Source organism: Otolemur garnettii, unplaced genomic scaffold, assembly GCF_000181295.1.
Source record: "Otolemur garnettii isolate 467f Iridium unplaced genomic scaffold, OtoGar3 scaffold00031, whole genome shotgun sequence".
In the NCBI taxonomy this organism is placed as follows: Eukaryota; Metazoa; Chordata; class Mammalia; order Primates; family Galagidae; genus Otolemur; species Otolemur garnettii.
This window is the reverse complement of record NW_003852426.1, coordinates 8,816,021-8,826,808: the sequence shown is the minus strand read 5'-3', so window position 1 is coordinate 8,826,808 and position 10,788 is coordinate 8,816,021. Positions and strand designations below refer to the sequence as shown.

At 35.6% G+C, this 10,788-nt stretch overlaps 1 protein-coding gene and 1 non-coding gene across 2 annotated transcripts in view; one reads left to right on the top strand and one right to left on the bottom strand.

The window, feature by feature from the left end:
• The window catches only part of ZFAND3 (zinc finger AN1-type containing 3), a 376,393-nt gene that overhangs the window by 120,086 nt on the left and 245,519 nt on the right, over positions 1 to 10,788 (bottom strand). The window lies entirely within an intron of this gene.
• LOC111725123 lies at positions 5,930 to 6,033 on the top strand. The gene has a single exon (XR_002773265.1). It is a non-coding gene; the product is annotated as a U6 spliceosomal RNA (small nuclear RNA).

Sequence of the window (10,788 nt, the reverse complement as noted above, 5' to 3'; positions counted from 1 at the left end):
AGGGGTGTATGGCACACCTTTTGGGTGTAGGTCACAACTATAAGAGGGACTCTACCTAATAAATTAAAAAAATGTGACCTAGTTGTTTGTACCATCACAATAACCTGAAATTTAAAAAAGGAAAAAAGAAAGAAAAGAAAATTATCAGGGTCACAGAGGTAGGAAGTCATAGAATTAGCATACAAGTACCCAAGTCTATTGAACTCCAAAGCCTGAGCACTTTCCTATATACATCAAGGAAAGATTCCATAAGATTCCTGTCTTTGAGACAGGTTTGCGAGTATATCTTGAATTGAGAATTAGACTGAACATGCTAAAGTAAGTTTGCTGATTTCAGAAGGGCAAGATAAGAAAAGGCAGGACTGAGCATAGTGAGGTCACTAGATAAATGTTTAGGGCATAAAACACAGATCTCCTGAAGAGCAGAATAGTTTGATGAGAACGGCAGTTATGAAAAATAAGGCAAAACTTTAAAGTATTGAGGATAAAAGTCTGAGGTAAACAAAAGTTGTGGTAAAATCCAAGTATGTGTGATTATAGAATAACCAAGTATTTTTAGGAAAAAGGGGACACAGATAAGAAGTAAATAAGAGGTACCATCAAGAACACAGAAGAAACAAAAAACATTATGTAGTGAAAAAAAGCAGCAACTGGCATAGGGAAAGACCTGAGTCAAGGATGAGAAACCTTCAGCCTTAAGGCCACATGTTGCCTTCTACGTCCTTAGGTTTAGCCTTCTGACTGAATCCAAACTTTACTGGACAAATACTTTTATTTTTATTAATACAATTTCATTCGTCTTATGTATTTTTATTTTATTTTTAAAATGAACATATTGAAAATACCAAAGAATAAAAGAAGTTTCAAAGAAACAATCCTCCCAGAGTGACCAGCATAATTAGAACATTAGTAAGTCACAAGAGTTAATTGGCGGCTGGTACACTAATGATTTACTTCTAACTTCCTCTGTCTGACTAGTACAACTGCCACACACACTGGTTACTAAGAGTTTGTGGGTGTCAAGTATGCCAGTCTGTTATCAGGTTTTGACAATACTGCACTGTGCTTTTGTTTAAAGTAGAATTTGTGGCTCAGCGCCTGTAGCTCAAGTGGCTAAGGTGCCAGCCACATACACCATAGCCTCAACAACAATGACAACTACAACCAAAAAATAGCTGGGCACTGTGGTGGGTGCCTGTAGTCCCAGCTACTTAGGAGACTGAGGCAAGAGAATTGCCTAAGCCCAAGAGCTGGAGGTTGCTGTGAGCTGTGACACTACAGCACTCTACTAAGGGCAACAAAATGAGAGATTATGTCTCAAAAAAAAAAAAAAAGAATTGTTATGGAAGGGACATTTCATTTCTTAATCTGATAGAGGCCATCTACAGCAAACCCACAGCCAATATCGTATTGAATGCAGTTAAACTGAAATCATTTCCACTCAGATCAAGAACCAGGCAAGGTTGCCCATTGTCTCCACTGTTCTTTAACATTGTAATGGAAATCTTAGCCATCACAATTAGGCAAGAAAAGGTGATCAAGGGTCAAACTGTCACTCTTTGTAGATGATGTGATTGCATATCTGGAAAACACCAGGGATTCTATTACAAAACTCTTAGAAGTGATCAAGGAATACAGCAGCGTCTCAGGTTACAAAATCAACACTCATAAATCTGTAGCCTTTATATATATCAACAATAGTCAAGCTGAAAAAAACAGTCAAAGACTCTATTCTGTTCACAGTAGTGCCAAAGAAGATAAAATATTTGGGAGTTTACCTAACGAAGGACGTGAAAGATCTCTATAAAGAGAACTATGAAACTCTAAAAAGAAATAGCTAAAGATGTAACAAATGGAAAAACATATGATGCTCATGGCTGGGAAGAATCAACATTGTTAAAATGTCCAGATTACCCAAAGCAATATACAATTTTAATGCAATCCCTATTAAAGCTCCACTGTCATACTTTAAAAATCTCAAAAACATAATACTTAGCTTTATATGGAATCAGAAAAAACCTTGAATAGCAAAGACATTACTCAGAACTAAAAACAAAGCAGGAGGAATCATGTTACCAGACCTCAAATTATACTATAAATTGACAGTGATCAAAACAGCATGGTACTGGCACAAAAATAGAGAGGTAGATGTATGGAACAGAATACAGAACCAAGAGATGAACCCAGCTACTTACCATTACTTGATCTTTCACAAGCCAATTAAAAACATTCAGTGGAGAAAAGATTCCCTATTTAACAAATGGTGCTGGGTGAACTGCCTGGGGATCTGTAGAAGACTGAAACTGGACCCACACCTTTCACCATTAACTAAGATAGACTCTCGCTGGATTAAAGATTTAAACTTAAGACATGAAACTATAAAAATACTAGAAGGTGGTGCAGGGAAAACACTTGAAGAAATTGGCCTGGGTAAATATTTTATGAGGAGGACCCCCAGGCAATTGAAGCAACACCAAAAATACATTACTGGGACCTCATCAAACTAAAAAGCTTCTACAGAGCCAAGAACACAGTAAGTAAAGCAAGCAGACAGCTCTCAGAATATGAGCAGATATTTGCAGGTTATGTCTCCAACAAAGGTTTAATAACCAGAATCCACAGAGAACTCAAACCTATTAGCAAGAAAAGAACTAGTGATCCCATCTCAGGGTGGGCAAGAGACTTGAAGAAAAATTTCTCTGAAGATGACAGGCGCACGACCTACAGACACATGAAAAAATGCTCATCATCCTTAATCATCAGAGAAATGCAAATCAAAACCACTTTGACATATCATCTAACTCCAGTAAGATTAGCCCACATCACAAAATCCCCAAACCAGAGATGTTGGCATGGATGTGGAGAAAAGGGAACACTTCTGCACTGCTGGTGGGAATGCAAACTAATACATTCCTTTTGGAAAGATGATTAGAGATCACTATAGGGAGATCTAAAAATAGACCTGCCATTTAATCCTTCAATTTCTCTACTAGGTATATATCCAGAAGACCAAAAATCACATTATAACAAAGATATATGTACCCAGAATGATTACTGCAGTACAATTCATAATTGCTAAGTCATGGAAGAAGCCCAAGTGCCCACTGACCCATGAATGGATTAATAAATTGTGGTGTATGTACACCATGGAATATTATGCACCCTTAAAAAAGATGGAGACGTTATCTCTTTCATGCTTACATGGATGGAGCTGAAACATATTTTTCTTAGCAAATTATCTCAAGAACAGAAGAAAAAGTATCCAATGTACTCAGGCCTACTATGAAACCAATTATAGCCCGAGAGGGAGGGAAAGAGGAGAGGGAGGGGAGGGGAGAGGGGAGTATGGGTAGAGGGAGGGTAATTGGTGGGACCACACCTACAGTGCATTTTACAAGGGTACATGTTAAATTTACTAAGTGTAGAATATAAATGTCTGAACACAATAACTAAGAAAATGCGGTGAAAGGCTATGTTAAACAGTTTGATGAATATATTTCAAATGGTATATAAAACCAGCACATTGTACCCCATGATTACATTAATGTACACAGCTATGATTAAATTAAAAAAAAGTATTAACAGTTCCAGACATTCTCATCTCTTTTCACTATATCTTACTTCAGCATCAGCAAAATCTTTGTGCTAATAAAGCTATTATTTTAAGTGACACTTTGCAATATGTTCTAAGTACTGTTAATTAATTATATTTGTGTAAATGCAACACACATGATCAGTTTCATAACACGCTGAAGTAGATAGATGAGATATTCAGTGTGGATATGCCATCACTCTAAAGTGTACTGGCAATTACAAGGACAGGTGTTAACCAAAATTTTATCTCTGAGAGAACAGATAGTTAAATTTTGTGAAAAATAGAATCAGCAATGTGTACTATTGAAAGATTTGTATAGGAATGCAGCACTTGATGTGTCAACTGAAAATAACTTAATATTTCTTTGCAAAGTAATACTAAGTCTACCTATGATATGTGGCAAAAAATCCAACCATTTTGAAAAAGGCTTTTTTCAAAACAATTCTTCTAAAGGAAATTTTGGATGAACATTTTCCCCAGTCAGCAAAGGTAACTGAATAAGCAGAATGATACACACAAATTATTTAAGGAACATGCAGCTGCTATAGACCTTATTAATTGGAGAATACAATGAAAGGTTTACAGACTTTGTGAATCATTACTCTACACTCAGATTAGCATTTCAGCCTAACCTACTTGGTATCACCAAGGCACCTAAAAATCTACAGAGGGAACTAAACTCTTAAGTAGATAACATTTTTTTAAAGTCACTGTTCGATCCTAAGAAAGATCCAATTGAGATACAGAAAAATGCAGAATACCCATGGCTTCAGCAACATGCTTAAAAAAACTTTTCTTGCTTTTCAATCAGTTATTGCTGTGAATCTACATTCTCCTACCTAACCCAAGTAAAGATACCCTAAAGGTCACAGATGACTGATACCCAGAGAATTACAGACCTCCATGCTGCAATCAAATATTTAAATACATTCCAATAAAAAGCATATACAACAAAGTCATTAAAAGGTAAGTTAAAAAAAATAAATAAATAAAAGGTAAGTTGATTTTAAAATTAACAAATGGTTTTCATTTTTTGAAATCATTAGGTACATAGTAGTTAGGTTTTTACAAAGTAATGTACATTTTTAAGTATATCTAATTAAAGTTTCTTGAATTTAGCCTTATTTAATTACAGCTAAATTAATGTGACCTTCCAACTTGAAAAGGTTCCCCACTCTGATGTAGGTTCCATTCTGGCCACATAACTTTGAGAAGAACAGCTCTCTACATTGGTTGTATCCTTAATGCATCACATTCCTTTTCAGATTACTATTTTAATCTCATCCCAGATAGAACCTTAGCAACCTTTTGCTCCATGTATTGCCCTCCTTCCTTTATGTTATTATTGGTTTTACATCTATTTTAGGCTCCAGAAGACACCAGAATAGTTAAGTTTTCATAATCAATATTCATTTAAGGTAAGCCACTATTTTACTTCATCCCGTGTTCTTCATTCCCTCTACCAGCTTGTCAGGCATTCCACTCTTTCACAGCACTCCCAAAGTTCTGTTTTGTAAATGTATTTTTTAAAATAACTATCCGCAAGCAATAAACTCCTTTGATTTCTGTTTGCATGAAAATGTCTTATCTCCTTTATTTATGAAGGTTATTTTCCTTGTTTGTTATAATCTGTTTTTCTGATTTCTTAAAGATGTCTTTACACTGCTTGCTGGATTTCCTTGTTTCTGCTGAACCATCAGCTGTCGGTCTTACTATTGCTTCTTTGAATGAAATGTGTCCTTTTCTCTGAACACTTAGTTTTCAACAGGTTTAGCACAATAGTTCTCTGTGTTCCGACACAGTCAGTTTTACTGTGGTAAAGACTGGTAAGGATTTCTCTATATTTCATATGTTTTGGTGATACATCTATAGAAATTACCCAAATTTAATCACAATAAGAAAAAAGCATGGAAAATAAAGATGAGAGCACCCAAAGGCAGTAAAACAGTCTTACATATGAGTAACTGTAATATCAGAGGATATTAGAGAGAAAATGGGCCGAAGTAATAGCTAAAGAAATCACTGCTGAAATTTTTCCAAAATTAACAGACATCAAATCTCAAAGAAACTCAAAGAAAATGAACACGATACATGCCAAATTCACAGCATATCTTTATTAATAAACAGATCTTGGAAAATCAAAGATAAAGATAAAATCTTGAAGACAGCTACAGAAAAAAGACATGGTGAAGAGTAAGCTAAGAATTACAGTAGACTTCTCATGAGAAAGTATAAAATCTAGGGGGAAATAGAGTGACATATTTAAAGTGCTGAAATAAGGGGGTGGCCAATCCATAATTCTACACCTAAGGAAAAAATATTTTAAAAATTAAAGTGCTTATTTTGGTAGCACATATACTGAAATTGGACCCAAACAAAGAAGATTAGCATGTCTAAGAATGACAGACATGCAAATGCATAAAGCACTCCATACTTTTTATTTAAAAAAAAAAAAAAGAAAGAAAAAAGAAAAGAAAAAGAAATTGAGGATAAAGACTTTCCCAGGACTCCAAAAAGTAAAAAAAGAATCACTGCCAGCAGAGCCACAAGATAAGAAATGTTTAAAAAATGTTTTGTAAGGCAGAAGGAACTTGATACCAGATGGAACCTGAACCTTGGATCTATACCTAGAAAAGAAGAGCACCAAATACAGAATAAGGGAAGTATATAAGGTTCAAGTTTTTCTTATTTTTATTTGTTCAAAACCAGGATTGTTCAGCCTGTATCCCATGGGCTGCATGATGATTCTGTGAGGGCTTTCTTTTGTTTCTCTGTGGTGTTGGAAATCATGAAAAGTATGTACAGACCTGTTTTGCTATTCAGCTTTCATTGGTGTTTATATATTTAGTGTGTGGCCCAAGTCAACACTTATTCTTCCAATGTGCAGCAGAGGGATAAAAGGTTGGACATCCTTGCTAAAAGATGCGTCAGCTTAAAACCAAAAATAATAGTAACGTTTTGTGTGTTTATAGCATATATAAAGATAACATATATGACAATAATTTACACTCCTACTGGAAATACATGAGATTTCCTATTATTCCACATCCTCATCAAAACTTCATGCTCTCTCTGTACTACCCTGATGACTAAAAATTTTAAGTATTTTTCATGTTTATTGACCAGTTGAATGTCTGTCCTTGTGTAAAGTACCCAAAATCTTGCTTAATTACCTATAATGCCTTGTTTTTTAAAGGGGAATGTATCTTCCCTTTAATATATAGATATTCCTTATATATTCTTACCTTAATTACTGCCAGGGAGAGTACACCAATTACAACCATAAATGCAGTGTTGTTTCACCAGTATTAGAGAGCTCCAAATGAATACTCTAAGAGTTAAGGTAAGTCACAAAGATGACATTTCATTACCATTACCATCATTTTTAAAATATTTTGTTTGTTGATAATTAATAACAAAGATACTGCTAATACAGAAATAAAGTCAAAATGTAAAACCATAATAAAATCAGAATATCTACCCTTCCTGAGATCCTGAGGTTGAAATTTTGTAAAATGAATTTACTCTAGATACTCTGAGATCAATAGTCAGAAAGAAGGTCACTGATCTGTAATAGTTTGTGGATATATTTTGATGGAGATATTTCAATAAATAGTTTTAAAAGCTGTACTGTTGATAGATGAGTAAATAAACTTGACTGAATTTTAACGGCTTTTCTATTAACCCTAATTTTCTGAAAGTAGGGGTTCAGATAAAACTGAAATGGCTATGAAAGTCCAAGATGAAAGATTTGGGTCCTAAATGACTTCCTAATTTACCTGTGCTGGTATTAAGTAAGGCTCAATCAAGACAGTCAAGAGAAATGTGATAAGACATCAACCAATGTCTTACACACAGAAAACAGACCTTATTTGGAGTTGGGCTATTATGTTCCATGCTTTGTTCACAAAGAAAGGAAAAGGCTAAATCACCTATTTACACTCTATAATGGAATTCTACATGGAAAATATTATCTATTTGTCTATGATAAAGCAGAAGCCAGACTGAGATCCTATAGCATCACTTCAAGCCAAGGCAAAAAGCTGCAACTTAGAATTTACTTCACTGGCACATAAATTTTGGTTTTATTTTGCCACCACATTGTAAAGGAGAGATCAAATAAGTAAATTCTTTACTGAAATAGTATCTTAGGTCAAACAAACTTTAACTGCGATGGGACATTACCTTAATCTAAAACTAATCAAGCTGATCTATAGTTGCCTGAGAAAATTAACTTAGAACAAGGACATTTTGACTAGGCAATAAATATAAGCATGAATATAGAATGCTGTATGTTAGATTTCATAGTTTTCTAAGGGTATGACCATTGAAGAGAAAATAGATATTCTCTAAAACTCAAAAACAAAACATTATTTGTTTCTCTAAAACAAAAAATTTGGTGTAATATTTATATACAACTGTTTTCATAATATATCTACTACCCTAACATTTAGGTGCTACAACTCAAAATTTACAATGGAGGATAGAGACCTATGTTTTCTAATTAATACATATCATTACCAAAGTATAGCATATAACTGGTATGCTCCTAACTCTAAATTTCCAATTTGAGGCACAAACTACAGAAGAGAGAAAAGGAAAGGAAGAGCCTCAGTTCTTTCCTGGTTATTAATTAAAAGGAGACTTACAAATCTCCCATGAAACAAGGAAATGAAGACAAATTCCAAAAATTCTGGTAGCAAATGACTCTCCTACATGGAGTGACAACTTGGGAGAGCAAACAGTGCCCTGGGGAATATTTAAGCCCGCCTTAATAAAAAGCAAAAGCAATGTCTTCCTAGTCTCTGCAACAAGAGGAATACATGAATTTCAGAGGCAACATGTCTCCATAGCAGGGCAGCCATGAGCTTCAGGAATGCTTGCGCTCAAAGGGAATTAGCTGTCCTCCCACCACAGACTCTTGCTGAGGGTTCCCTGAGATGTTTTGCTGAGTCACAGTCTTTTACTCACCCTACTATACCTCCCATCCTCCTAAGATATCCAGATTGGTTTCAAAGCCTCTTCTGAGAGCATCAGCCTTTTGTACAAATATTAATATTTTATATCTACCAAGGCAGCCAGCTGTGAAGAACAGTTTTTCTTCAAAACTTTGCTTTGATTCCTTGCTACACTCTCTTTGAGCTACTGAAAGCTAGATAAGTTACACACACTGCTGGGTTTTTCAAGCCTTAGTACATTCATTAATATTTTATAGACTTAATTCCAAGGCAGCCAAACAATATATTCTATTAAAAATGTTCTATTATAAAAGAAGTACTTTTAGAAGGGCAAGCTGCTGCCTAAAATATACTTACAAAAGGAAATGTTAACCTTGAAAAAAAGATATCTCCATATTCTATTCAAAGCTCTGTGGTTTTTGAGGACCTTAAAGATTTCATAAATCCAGCATGGGGTTTCTGAACAAGGACTAAATAAGAAAAGACTACTTGTCAACAATGACACATTTAAAAGGCTTGCCAAGTTTATATTTGAGAGAAAAATTTTAAAAAGCAAGACGTAGAGTGACATGGTAGAAAATCACTATAACCTATTCTCTTAACTATACTTTGTTTTGAAGGACTAACAGATGTTTGTAACCACATGACAACACCATTTCACTTGAGCTAACTGTTCATTACCTATCACTAGCGTCCATATCCTTAGAGCCCTGTGTAGGCTCTGAAGGCCTCTCTTCTTGGACTGGGGGAACTATTTATGAAATGGAATTGAAATTTATTGACTTTTTTGAAGTCAGTAAATTCATTCCTTATTGAGTAAACACTAATCAATTCAAAAACTTAAACCTGGGATTTCATCTGTAAGAAAGCAAACTAGCTGATATGCAGGTTGAGAACTAAAACTAAATTTGTTTTCCAATAGAGTACTCACACCTTGAGGGAGTTATCTAGTATTGAACTGCACGCACACATAAAATTATTTTACTAAAATGCAAAGAACCATAACACCTACCACAAGAAATTCTAAAATATTACAAACAATAACTGTTATCAGAATCTATAATTTGATGCATAAGGCTCAAAGCTGATTAAGCAACATCAAAGACCTTCTACAGTTACCAAGCATTTCTTTAATTTTTTTTTTTTTTAGACAGGGCCTCAAGCTATCCCCCTGGGTAGAGTGCCATGGCATCATGCTCACAGCAACCTCCAACTCCTGGGCTCAAGCGAGTCTCCTGCCTCCGCCTCCCAAGTAGCTGGGACCACAGGCACCCGCCACAACGCCCGGCCATTTTTTGGTTGCAGCTGTCATTGTTCTTTGGCAGGCCCGGGCTGGGGATTCGAACCCGCCACTTTAGGTGTATGTGGCTGACGCCTTAGCCGCTTGAGCCACAGGCGCCGAGCCACCAAGCATTTCTTGATGTCTTCTGTGAGTAAAAAGCTTCTGATCACGGTGCTAAACATGGGACAAAAGAAGTAGTAGTCACAGGACTTTAGATCGGAAAATCAGGATTCATACAGAAAGACCCAGGCCAGTTCTAGTGGATTATGCCTATAATCCTAGCACTCTAAGAGGCCAAGGCAGGAGGATCCCTTGAGCTCAGACCAGACTGAGCAAGAGGAAGACTTGGTCTTTGCTAAAATTAGAAAAATTAGCTGGGTGTCTACCAGATGCCTATAATCCCAACTACTGGGCAGGCTGAAGTGAGACGATCACTTGAACCCAGTAGTTTGAGGGTGCTGTGAGCCACGCTGACCTTATGGCACTCTCACTGAGGCAACAGAGTGACTCTTGTTTCCAGAAGGAAAAAAAAAAGACCATAAAAATGATGTTTCCAGTATAAAATGATCCAGTATAAATGAGATTCATGAGTATTTAGGGAATGGAAAGATTAATACATTTCTTTGAAGAACTGGGTTTTAAAATGGATCTGGAAAATGATTTCTCAGTAATTTTTTTCTAATTCTAATATGAAGGCAACACATGATCTAATACAAAGGAAGCGGGTAGGGGAATGGGGTGGGGATGGGTGTTAAGATGTAGGGCACACGTCTTGGGGGCAGGACATAATTACAAGAGGGACTTTACCTAACAACCGCAATCAGTGTAATAACCTAATTCTTTGTACCCTCAATGAATCCCAAACAATAATAAATAAATATTTTTAAAGTAATAATTTATTTTGGTAATAGCTTTATTGAGGTAACATTCATGGACTATAAAGTTCATCCATC